The sequence below is a fragment of the Numida meleagris genome, chromosome 5 (assembly GCF_002078875.1).
Source record: "Numida meleagris isolate 19003 breed g44 Domestic line chromosome 5, NumMel1.0, whole genome shotgun sequence".
In the NCBI taxonomy this organism is placed as follows: domain Eukaryota; kingdom Metazoa; phylum Chordata; class Aves; order Galliformes; family Numididae; genus Numida; species Numida meleagris.
This window is the reverse complement of record NC_034413.1, coordinates 70,702,751-70,715,763: the sequence shown is the minus strand read 5'-3', so window position 1 is coordinate 70,715,763 and position 13,013 is coordinate 70,702,751. Positions and strand designations below refer to the sequence as shown.

The following is a 13,013-nucleotide window of genomic DNA, read 5'->3' as shown; positions in this document are numbered from 1 at the left end:
ATTTTTTTCTTTAATGATAAATGGTGGCTATTGTAAACAGAAGCACTCAAATCATGGTCTCACTGCACACGTCTTTCACGACTGTGCTGCCACAATAATGAGGAATAGGAGATAATGACTTAAGGAAAAAGTGCTGGATTAAGTGGGACAGTAAATTAGGCATTTATCTCTCTCCATTGGAGGCCTGTTTCCACTTCCATTCCAGTCTCAGCTGAGCTCTATTTAAAAGTAAACCACGTCGTATTTCACAAAGCCAACCCACTCTATAGAAATCAGCATATAAGCGCTCACATTAAATTACCATATTACCCAGGAGGTCCAGGTTTTCAGGAAGGTCAGAGTTGAGGTGTATTAGCAAGAAAAAAATAAGGTTATACCATTCTATCTTTTTCCTAAGCATCTGGACTATGGAAAATTCCCATTTACCATCTTACTCTCTCTTTTTTTTTCTCCTCTGTTTAAAATTCTGGTAATTTTGAGACCATAAGAAAACTACTGTGTACAGAAATCACATGCCTACAGTTTCCTCCCAAGGGAAAAGGATTGTATGGTATTAGGTTCAATGAAGTGTGTTTGACTGTGTATGTTAGAGTGTTTCACTCAGAAAACTCTGGCAAAGATGATTATTACGGTACCCAAGTCATAGGACCCTTGTTTTATTTAATTCAGAGGTTGAACTTCTTAGAGCACGACTCAAGATTGCATGATGGAGAAGGCTGCTGCCTCCTCTATTATTTGTTGCAAAGGTAGAATGAGTTTCCGAGGAGAGAGATTTGGGCAACTAAAGCTGGTTTTGATTAATCTGAATCTCTTCCTGCACATCTCTTCTTCACAAATATGATGAAGGTGTATTTGCAGTGTGATGCTACTCATAAGAATACAGGCGGGGAAGGACTCTAATGTCCAGTCTCCTGCTATTTCAGGCTGCCAAATCATATAACTGTGGTAAAATCTACTAGCTCTCTCCACTGAACTGGCCCTTTCTGAGATGCTGTTTGTTCTGGCTGTAGGAAACTGTCTTCCTTTTAAACCGAAATACTTGATGACCATGTCACTCCTACTTTTCTTATGACAGCAGTATTTTAAAAACTGAATAAATGTTCTTCTTCCTTGCTATTTACTACCACCTAATGTATTTTTAAAAAGAACAAGAAAAATCACGTCCCTTTACAGATTTCATTTCACTCATGGAAGTAACTTAGCTCTTTTACTCCTTTTTGCACAATGCTTTTCTCTCCTGACCATCTTCTCAGTACTTCTGTTTTGAATTTATCTTTTCTGATCTCTGTGTTCTGAAATTAGACCCATTTTTACCCAAGTGCTATACTATTAGTGACAGATAATGATGTTAACAATATTATATATATATATATATGTATTATATGATAAAACAAGACACACTAACTAAACTTTTAACTGGCAACCTTTTTTATGGGCATGTGACTTTGCTCCGTTTGGGAGAAGTGCTGAGCTGCATTTTCTGCAGCTTATGTTAATGGAAGCTGGGCTTTGAAGAAAAATTCCTAGAAATTCTAATAGTTTACAAGCAACGGCTCACTATTTCCCCACTCTGTTTCCCATGTTGGTTTTCTGAGGCCTATTAAAAGATGAAATTATCAATCTTTTGGAAAAAAAAAAAAACAGACAAAATAATCTGGACAGCTAGGTTCATAAAAACAATTGAAGGCATAAAAAAAATCTGTTGTCTACTTTCTGTTGAGTTGGACTGAAATTAGGCAATGTCTACAAACATTAGTAGGAAGGGACGCAGAAAGACTTATCTTCCTTACAAATGCACACACAAAGGTACTGTGGCTGCTTTGCAGGCTAGAAATGATACCTTCTTCTGTAACTAACCACTTAAACACTTCTATGTCCAATGCCACTTGGAATTTCAGTTGAGTCCAAGTAAGTTCTAATGGGTGAACAGACTGATCTGTTGACTGACAGAGATCACTGAAGAGTCACCAAACTGGTGCTCTGGCAGTTCCTATTTCCTCCATTTTGTTGGATCTATCGTAGCTGTCATATTGAAATGTCTGTGGATTTGTAGAGGCATCACATGCTTGGCAGCATTGTTGTAGCGTGGTTTTTTTTGTGTGCTAGTGGAAGGGTCAACACGTAGCTTTAACTCAGAATCTCTTGGGTCCGGATTCGATGACCATCACAACTTTATTTCTGAAGGGAATGGCATTTCTTCTCTTTTCAAGCTTCCCACTGGCAGACTGACCTGTCCTTGCTCTCAGAAACTAGCTGAATACCAGCAAGCTTATTCACGGCATTTGGTGCTGGAAGTTGATCTCCTAGTTAGTTACCTTGTAGGTCAGAACACCATTAATAAATTGCATTAAGTGTTGAGGCAAAGGTTGGAGAAGGCAGAATCCAGATTGGTATTTTACTTGGTTATAGTATTTAATTAAAATATGTAAAATTATATATTTCTGCATACATATTTTCTGTTCTTCATGATGTTTTCTAAAACAAATTTCCTTAGACTTACAAAAAGTAATGCAGAAACATATTCTCGACATTACAGTGTCCACATCTAAACTCAAGCAGGGTCAGAGGGGCAAACTTTTTAGGTGTTAGCACCATGGAAGCTGATAATCAGGAAAAGGAGGCTGATACCATGAAAATATCAATGATTCTAATTGCTGCAAAATCAAGTCCTGACCTTCATTTCTAACAAACTTTGTAGATTAATTCAGACATGAGATATTTATATAGCATGGTCTGAAAACTTTCAGTTTTTCAAAGCAAGACTAATACCCTGAATGAAACTTTAACTTTCTGAACGTGGCAGTGACAGCAGGTAACATTAATTCAGGTTTTTATCCATAGAAGTGAGAAAGAGAGAGAAAAGTAGAATAATGTATATCTGAAACAATGTGCGGGTCCTCCACGGGAAGGGCTGTAAATGGAGCTTCTTTTCTGACACAATCCAAATGGAAGTAAACTCTGGTGATACTGAAGAGAAAGAAGAGAAACGTGATGTATGGTGCATATTATAGAACCCATTGCAATGTAAATTTGTTTGAAGAGCTACTTAATTCCCTGTGTTAATATGGATATTCGGGCAGTTTTGTTCTGTGATGTGTTTCCCTGCAGATGCTGATGGGCCCACTGCTTTGCATATCAGTGTCCTTCCTGTCCAGCAGCCTTCTCCATCCTTGCTGCTGGGACACAGCTTCTTGTGCAAAGGTGGTGCTTGGGGAAGCAGGTGAAGACACTGAGGGTATCTTGCTGGAGGTGTTCTCTCTCAGCTGAACTGTGTTACTAAAATAAATTCAACAATTTCAGCTAATACGTTTAAGAAAGTATTGTTAAAATATGTTATAAAGTATAGCAAGGACACAGCAAAAAATAAGTGAAAAGGGTTTAGCAGTGAAATAACTGCTGACTAAATTAGAATAAAAAACGAGAAGATAGAAGATAAACTTCGGGAGACAAGGTGAGAATAAACCAGGAGGAAGGCCAATCAGCTCTCCAGTCTTGCCTTCCAGTTCCTTCCACTCTCCAGTGCATGGCTGGGCTCCTTTCTGCATGTCCAGAACGGTGGACTGAATCTCTGGATCATAGCACTTTGATGAATGATATTAATTGAATCCGTATGTTGGAAGGAGTGTATCTGAGTTGATGTCTTTGCTTTCACTTAGGAGGAGTTCTCTTCCAAATTTTCCATTGTCTCAAGACTTGACGAAGTTGCCCATGTGCACTGAAATTCATAAACTGCCTATTTGCCAAGATTTAAATATCTAACCTTTCTGATGGCACTTGGGATTGAACTATGGTTCTTGAGAGAGGTTATTAAGCCACTGTGCCCGTTATGCTTAATTTTTTGAGAATAGGAAGTAACGTCTGCACTGTAGCCAGAATTCCTCTCTATGCTCAGCTCAGCATATTTTTTAATGTCAACAATTAAGAATTGCCATTAAAGAGTATCACAATCAAAGAATGTCTGCAATTCAGGACAAATTAATGAGGTTCACTAAAACCTCTACCACGTTTTCCTGTTCCTGGAGAAAAACCTTTTCTTCCTCTTCTTTAGTAAAGCCACCTGTAACCACTGTAGTTCCTCTTAATGACTTTAAATGAAATTATTCAGAGATTACTACAATGATAAAAAATATGCAGAGGTAATGCACTGGCAGTAAGGATGCGGATGAATACGTCTAGACCATATATGTGTAAACCTGTTAATGTGGCGGCCTTGCTGTAGGCATGCCACATGTGACCTGCCAGGTGCATACAGAACAAATGGCATCGAGGAGACTATGATAGGGTGGATGCTGAGGAAGAAATAGAGCAATGACCACTTAAAATCAATGATGGCATCTAAGGTAAAATCTCAAGTCGAGTGCGATGCTTTCATCGATTGACAGAGAAACAGACTTTCACCACTGTACTACTTGCAGTTTCCATAAACGTTAGGGCATCTTTGGTCTTGTCCGTAGAGCTGAATGTGTGTGATGTTTTTCTTATAAATAAGACTTCAGTATTTCAGGTGTAAAGTCTAATCTCTGTTTTTATTTAAAAAGAAAGAAAGAAAGAAAGAAGAAGAATATTCTAGAGTATTTGTGCCATTATATGTGGGGCTCCACCACCATACTGTAAACAGCAACCAACAGCCTTTTCCCGGTGAAAGGAGGTTTCAGATCCCACTCTTCCTGGGAGGCTGCTACTGCAACAGTTTCTACCTTGAAATATTTTTGTTTCAGGGTAAAACTGTGTCAGCAGAAAAGAAAACAAACAAACAACAAGACAAAAAACCACTGACTGAGTTGCTTGGAAGGTGTGAATAGCATTTTCAAATAGATTTGAAGCAATTTGCTTTTTAAATTCTTGCATGCACGTTTTGCCATGCTTTGTGATTAACACCTTACAGAATTTTTTTATTTTCTTCACATTTGCCTTTGCATTGCAAAGATCAGTGTTTATCTGGCGGGTAAGCATTCCTCTCAGGAGTACATGATCTCAGGGTGGGAAATGCTGTTTTTCAGAAAAACTCTATGTTTAATGAATTTTTGTGAGGGTTTGTGGTTTGTGCTCCTGAGTCAAGCACAGATGAGTTGGGCTGACGTGGTGCTGAGCTGCCTTGGTTCCCTCCTCTAGATCAGGGGAAGGGCTGGGGCCCCAGCCCTGAGTTTCATCCTTGCAGGCATTTTCTTTCCAATTTCACTTAACGTGGTGAGATGGTGATGGGTTAAGATTGCAAGCAAGGGCAATTTTAGCACTGAATAACATGCAGCTCAGAAAGTAACTGAAACCCACCGGGGAATGTCATGCATAACGGCAGTGGAAAGGAGAACTGAGCTTCTCTGGGCAAAGCCATCTGAATGAGCTTCTCCCTTGTGAAGGTCTGTGCAACAGCCAGGCTGGGGGCATGAACTGAAGGCTTGGTGGGGCGTGCGCTCTGCCTGGCCCAGTTGGGCACAGGTTTGGGGCAGGGACCGGGGTGTGCAAGCCTCACAGCCTTCTTTCCAGAGAGCTCTAAAATTAATGAAAGATAATGGAGGATTTCTTTTTAATGAAAGATTTGGGAATTTGGACAAAGAGTGCTGGGAAATTATTACAGTCTGTTCCCAAAGCTGGCAGAACTGGTGGTTTTGTTGGGAAACGAGGGAATATATGGCTTTGGGAAAACAAAAGAAATAAGAAAAAAGATTTGCAGCTCAGGCTGAAATTGTTATTTCATTTCATGTGTACGCAAAGGGAAGATGTTTTCAGGCTTCCATTTTTTCTTGTTTTAATTTTTTTTTTTTTCTTTCCAGAAAACCCTGGCAGCTGGATTGCTCTGATCAATAACATTATAGCATGGAAGCAGCTCGCAGTTCATCTGCAGGTTCAAATCCAGCTCTGGTGAGGTGATCAATAACTTTGTTTATAATGACATCTAGCTGGCAATGTGTGGTTGTTGCTGAAAAGCCTTATCAAAAAAGTTGGACTGAGTAATAATGATATTTGAATTACCATATGGGACTGAGCATGGTCTCTTTCAGTGTGTTTTAAGATAAAATTCGGAGGCAATTCCCAGGCAGAATGGGAAAAAGTGTAGGTATGACAGCTTCCTTAGATACTTGAAAAGGAAAAACCTGATTTTGAATTTTTTTCTGATACTTCTGATACTTCGAGGAGTTGGATTTGATTATCCTTGTGGGTCCCTTCCAACTCGGGACATTTTATAATTCTGAAGAATGACATCATCCCTATCATCTCATGATGATATAGCTGTCTGTCCTCCTTCCATTGCAGCTCCGGGTCACCATCCATTAAGTTATTTGATTATTCCCAAGGGACTTCTCTGCTATTGTCTATATTTTTGTAAAAAAAAACACTTGCTGCTGGGTCCTCTCTGTGTTATTGTTCTCAGTCTGCTTCCATAGGTGCTGGATAAAGTCATTCTCAGCTTAGTTTGGTGTATATTAGAGGAGACTTAAACCAGATATAAGGAAGAAGTTGTTTACAATAAGGGTGGTGAGGCACTGGCACAGGCTACTCATAGAGGTAGTGGGGACCTCATCCCTGGAGACACTCAAGGTCAGGCTGGCTGGGCTCTGAGCACCTGATGGAGCTGTGGGTGTCCCTGCTCAGTGCAGGGGAGTGGGACCAGATGGCCTTTAAGAGTCCCTTCCAAATCAGACCGTTCTGTGATAATGGGTGCTGGGTCAGGCTCCGAGGCCTTGGACGCCTGCATGGTGGTGTAACAAGGCTCTTAAAAACAATCCTGACTTGGAATTGTTAGATACCACATGGAAACTTTTAAAGAAAATGATGAACACAAACCCTTGTTGGTTTTTGTTACATGTAAATAATGGCCAAAAGAAAGACTCTCCATGCCCTTTGGCCTGGGGGTTTTGCCGATTGGTTTCCAGCCACTTTTCAACCTTGAGCGGAGTGCTCCCTGCAGCTTGTGGGTCTGGGAGGAGGATGGCACTGAGGATGAGGAGGATGAAGAGAAGGCCTCTGCAGGCCATGCTGCTGGGCAGCTCACAGCAAGGCCGGTGCGGGGCCCGGTGCTGGCGCAGCGGAGCCATGCGGAGCCCAGGCCTAATTGTCTCTGTTCGGGAGTTAGCGTTATTGGCAGCTGCCATTCCTGCGCCCGGCCTGCTGTCACTGGCACGGCCGACCCGCCCGCGCTAATTGCAGTGGCCTTTTCATCGCGTCCGCTCGCCCGGCTAACCACAAAGAGCTGTCTCCTTGCCGTTAGCGCTCGACGGGCCGCGCGGCGCGGGCATGATGGGGCTGTCACATCGCCGTGGCCTCTCCCGGCCCCGCCGTTAGCGCAGACCCGTGCGGCCAGCACTGCCCCGCGCCCCATAACCCCGCACCCCCCTCGTTTCCGAGGGCGCTGGGCCCGAGCTGAGCGCGGCATGGCGGGCGGCCCTGACAAGAGATCAATAGTGTCCTCCGCGCGCCGGGCGGCTGGCTCTGTCAGGGGATGTGCGCTGTAATTGGATCGGGTGCGGGAGCCATCCAGCCGCCGTCAGCGCTGTCACAGCTGTCAGATGTCATCCCACCCTACAGCTGTCACCGCGGGAGGGCCGGCCGCCTCCTCCCTCCTCGCCCCATGCAAATGTCCACTTAGCGGGGGAATATGGAGGGTATTAGACACTTCTCTATGCCTTTATGCAAAATAAGGATCTGTGTCATCTGCGGATTTCATGGAAATAAGTTGCAATTTATTCACTGTGAGAAAAGTGAAGTGAAGCCTGTAGAAATGAGAAATTATTTGGTTCAGGCTATTAAAAAAAAAAAAAAAGATTTTTAGAGAATAAACAAAATATGCAGATTTTCTTCTGAAAAGTAAAAACTCTCAGATTAATATGTATTTTTTTTGTTTGGAATGAAATAGCGGTTTTGTATTAGAATGTTATTTTTTGTGTCTTGTTTCTAGACACCTTTCCTTAGAGAGAGCAGTGCGGCTGGAGTGAACTTTGTTTTCCTCCAAAAATCAAAAAATCTCATCAAGATTACTGAGAGGTGCGACCTTCTGGTTGTTTTTGGGCAGTGCAGCCCAGGCAGCAGTTTGGGGCAGAGCTGGAGGCGGCTTCTGGGTGGCAGGACAGGCGGACATCCCCACACACGGACATGGGATGTGGGGCCGTGCGAGGCCTAGTGCAACCTGCAGCTGATGTGCACAGGCTGGTGAGGGTCCTTACCTCCGCCAGTGCCATGACTTGTGCGTGGGTGTGAAATTAACCAGGCTGCTGTGCTGAACTGAAGAACGTGAGGTGGTGAGGTAACAACTGTCAGCCTGCGAGCAGCGCTGCGGGTTGGCTGGGCAGCACTCCTGTTATCTCCTGTCCTGCGGAACTGGGAGCAGAACTGGATGAGCATCCCGTGATGTCCTTAGAGAGAGGAATTAGCTGCTCTAGGATGAGCTAAGGAAGGAAAAAGCGGCTCTGATGGGTGTCTTAGCAAAGGTGGCCTGGCCATTGGTTCCAGAGAGTGGAAATGCAAGATTTCCATTGAGTTCAACAGTAGCAACTGTTTTGTTTTTTTGCACTTTGGGCAGCTCAGAGCTGAGCAGATGTTGCGCTGCCTTTGCTTTCTCACAGTACTGTTGGAGGACTGACGGAAATCCTGGAATAACCAAAGGGAGAGGCTGGGTGGGGAAAAGTGCTGCACAGGCTGCACGTGTGCCACAGTTATAGTGACAAAGGAAGTACTTCTTTTTCTTTCCTTTTTTTTTTTCCTTTTAATTTAAAAAAATGTGGTTTATGGCTAATTACATCAGAGATCCAAAACAGTCCTTCTTACATTTTCATTAATAAGGTATATCACATGATCCATACTGAAGGAGGAGTATACATCAAAGGCGGATTAAAGGTTGGTTAGGCATCAAACTATGTTCTATATGTAAATTTATAGCAATGATGTGCTGTGGAAAGATAGCTTACCCTCTATTTCTGTGCTACTAAATAAAATTAAAAATTCACAACTCCAGTTTATGGGATTTTAAATGAATTTGATCTCTCTTTTGGGCAGGGCAAATAAGTGTTTTGTGATGTATTATTTTACAAAAAGAAAAAAAAAAAGAAAAAAAAAGACCATCGTTCTGGCTCATTTAATTTTGCGAGTGAATGATCTAAGATTAACTACAGACTAGTCAGTGCAGTTTAAAAGCTGAAAGCAATTTTCAGCCATAGATGGTAATGCCACATTTAGTCCACAACCGAATGACTCTAAATGACTAAGCTGCAAGGTCTTTGTATATGACCACAGGGCCTGATAAAGCCATAGGAACACAGTAAAAGCACAAAAATAGTTCCAATTTATTTGGTGCCATCACCTTAATGAGATTAATACGGACGTGTTCATGTGCCTAATTGGTGATTTTGTTTTAACTGGTAATGAAGGATTAAATCTTCAGGCAACAGGCTACTTACAGGAAAGGGGATTTGAGAAAAAAGTTTTTAATTATAAAAGGCAGCTAGTGAAATATACCACTGCAAAGTTAACAATGCATCTTTAATAAAATATAAATATGTCACATTTGCCACTTCACTGTTTGCCTGAATAGTTTCAGGGAGTATTTCGTTGGAAGAAGCGGTGAATGCAGTCGTGTGTCATCAGCATCTCTTGGTAGCAGCAAATGTGAAAGCCAGGCATGCGGTGCGCTCTGCTTCTGAATTGGGCATCTGGAAACCCGCACGGCCCATAGATTCAAAGTATTGCTACGGATGTTCTTGCGTTTCTGAGCAGTCTGAGGAAAGCAGTGCCCAGGCTGTGCTCGGCTCTGCCCTGCTGCCCGGGCACCGACAAATAGCTGCACTGCAGCTGAACTTCGCCCCGCCGTGCAGCGAGCGCTGCCCTCCGCGTCCGGTTGTGACCATTTAAATGCTAACACTATTAAATATGCTGCCAAAACACAAACACCCAGCCTGAGTCATTAGAATGTAATTACGAGGGGGCAGCTGAGCCTGCTTGGAGTTTTGACTCAGAGGAATCCTCCAAAAGAAACCCGTGCTTAAAGCCCAGAGCACCCACCCAAGGCTGCTCCCAGCTTCAGGCCCACTGGTGGGCAGCTGAAGGAGAAAATCTGCCTCTTGGAACAGCTCTTGGCTGTCATTTGGGCACATTGCTTTGGTTCGGTTTGGGTTTTTTTTGTACCTTTTGCAGATGGGTTCATAGTGTCGATCTTACCATGGTGCTCTTTCGAAGTTGAACTTGCAGTAGAGACAACGGCAAAAAGGTCTTTGCCATGCTGGATGCAATGTACCCTTACGTTGTCAAAGCATTTTTTGCGCTGAATGGTATTTGAGTAAGGAGGCGCGCATCAATCAAAGGACTTGTTTGTAACAAAGCAGATTTGGGGTTAGTCCTGGCCAAAGAGTAGCTGTGTCACCACGCATTTTCCCACTTCTCTTCTACTATCTGAAACCAAGAGGCATACTCTATGTTTTCTCACGTTTTCCATAGTTCTATTTTACCACAGAGACAAAAAAACCCCAAGCCCCGGACCATGACCAGTACCTCAAAAAGCCCAAACCCCACCAGCACCGCCTCCAGCAAAACACAGTGGGGTCGACGCCGTGTTATAAAGCTCTCTGAAAGGGCTCTGGGTAGCGATAGCACTGACTGCGAGATGCTACCTTCCCGGGCAGTGAAGACGAGAATATATTTTCCATTTCTTGTCAGATTGAACTTTAAGACATCTCGAGAGCTGTGCGTGTAATTCAGCCCTGGCAGCCCAAATGGCAGCACGCCGCTCGGTTCCGGCTGCGCGGCGCCGCGCGGGGCGGAGGAGGCGGTGGCACCCACGCGGGCGCAGTGCCGCTCTGTGCCGCGCTGCCGGCAGCGTGTCGAGCCATTATAGCGGGGAGCGGAATGTCACGGCGGTCTCAATGGTTCGTCAGCTGAAGGATATGGTTAACAAATGTAAAACCAAACTTCAGAGGAGCTGCTTTTCTGTGCTAAGTGATCTGTATTCCCTCTGAATTTACTTTCCCCTAACCCCGTGAAATTAACAGTACTTTCTGACATTCGACCCCCTGACCTCACATATAATAAGAATTTAAAAAGCACCATGCATGAGTGTGTCTGTGTAATGCAAAACTGGAAAAAATGACCATGTCACAGTTTTATTATACAAAACCTTCTCAATCTCCATTGCATGCTTCATATATGAGTGCTCAGTTTAAAGTTATTATAAAGAAAAACACAGTTTTAACAGTAATAATTCACCGCTCGTGACTTTTATAGACAATAAATTGTAGCAAATACATATTGCTGCAAAAAAAGCTCCGTCGTCCATTAATGCAGATATTTACCGCGCTCGGTGTTAAAACCAGGCGGCGGGCAGGGGCGGGTGGCAGCGAGGGGCCGCTTCTGGGGGGCTGGTTGCCAGGGGTGCAAGTGCATGCACAATGTGTAGGTCTCGGGGTTTAAGAGGCAGAAGCAGAAAAGTGTTATGTGGAAATGATTTTGCAGTTATCAGGCTCAGGGGATGACAGCATACAAGAGTAAGAACAAGGTGCTATGTGGCTTTTTCTTCACTGTGAAGTAAAGATTGGCAGCTGGAAGTAAGGCTTACAGGCAGACCTGCACACAGGACCTCTTCACCCAGGACTCATAATCACTACTCAAAGGAAAACGCATTTACCAGTAAAAAGCGGCTGTAGCCATCAGAAGTGTGCTTAAAACACCACTTAAATATCACTTTATACGCTATTACTTGCAAACTGTGGCTTGGTATTAAATTATACTTGCATAGGCTTTTGCTTAGGTGCTGATAATGCTTTTGAGGTTGCATTGGTGAGGAAGAATTTAGGCTGCTTTACAAGAGACGTGACTGGAATATCCCGCCGTGCTGACAGTGACAGGGTGAAAAATTGCAGAACTGTACTTTCTTTCCCCATATAGATTGTAATTTTAATTGTCATTGTGGCCCTTCTGTTTTAATTATGGGACTTCTTTGATATATACCAGGACATCGTATTGAATGAAAATATGGTGCTATAATAGTCTCTTTATAATTAATGACCACATGTAGATCTTGGTGCATAAAAGGAAAGGAATAAATGAACAATTTATTTAACTAGGTTTTGGATTTCTTTCTGTCTTCCAGTGAATATAAAATGATCCTGGGGCTTCTGAGGCTGTTTGATGTAAGAACTGCACTGAATATCTAATAAAATTACATTGGTGTAGATTACAAAACATATTAGGTGGTTTTACTTAAAAACGGTCCCATTACCGACGGTGAATTTCTCCTATTTACCGTGTTAGCCTTCCTCGGTTTTAGCTTTTGAAACAAATGATCCTTTTTTAGTTCATTTGCAGAGGCGCTTCAAAAAATTAAAGCAGCTTCTCCTCCCGAAGCTGCAGCCGGAGGTGGGAGCTGACGTGAACTGTAGGTAATATCTCTCCGGAAGGCAATTTGTATACGTACCGCGCGCCGCAAATAACCGTGCCTCCCCCCCGAACTTTTGGTTTCAAAATATGATGGATTTATGTTCTATTAATTTCTGGTTGAAGAGCTCGTTCTGGGCGTCCAATCCCAAGCAGGAGCAGCGCCAGGAAACACAATAAAAATACAAATGGCCGCGAGCTGAGGGCTTCGCGTGGTGGGGAGGAGGAAAAAACCAGGAGCGCGGAGCGAGTGCCACGCCGCCCCGGTGCAAGCGCCTGCCGCTTTTCCATCCAGGAAAGCACAGACTTGCAAATCCAACCGATATACATTTCAGGAGAGCGCAAACCTCTGTGGATTTCTGAAAAGCAGACATATTTGTCCAGTGTCTGTCACCGTACAACTCGAAAATACACCCTGACAAGCTTCTGCTAATTTTATTGTGGCGCGGAGTAGTGTGCATACATCCCGCGCAGTGTGACTGCAGTTCAATTGCAGAGCACGATAAAATTGGATCGGCAGAGACAGGGACTACCCTGGGGTCAGCCGCGACCATGCCACTTCGATGTGATGTCTAGTTGGGGTGATGGTGTGTAAATAAACGTGGGGAATTGCAAATCTTGTCATGGCCACGCAGAGCAGCTCAAGCATTTAAAGATGG

General features: G+C 43.3%; 1 long non-coding RNA gene across 5 annotated transcripts in view; it reads left to right on the top strand.

Moving 5' to 3' along the window:
• Positions 1-13,013, top strand: part of LOC110400045 — a 141,434-nt gene that overhangs the window by 110,005 nt on the left and 18,416 nt on the right. For 4 of the 5 annotated variants that reach the window (XR_002439562.1, XR_002439560.1, XR_002439561.1 and 1 more), the window contains one exon: positions 5,772-5,859. This is a non-coding gene — a long non-coding RNA (uncharacterized LOC110400045). Of the gene's footprint in view, positions 1-5,771; positions 5,865-13,013 lie in introns of all 5 variants that reach the window. The other variant, XR_002439563.1, reaches the window with a different exon arrangement.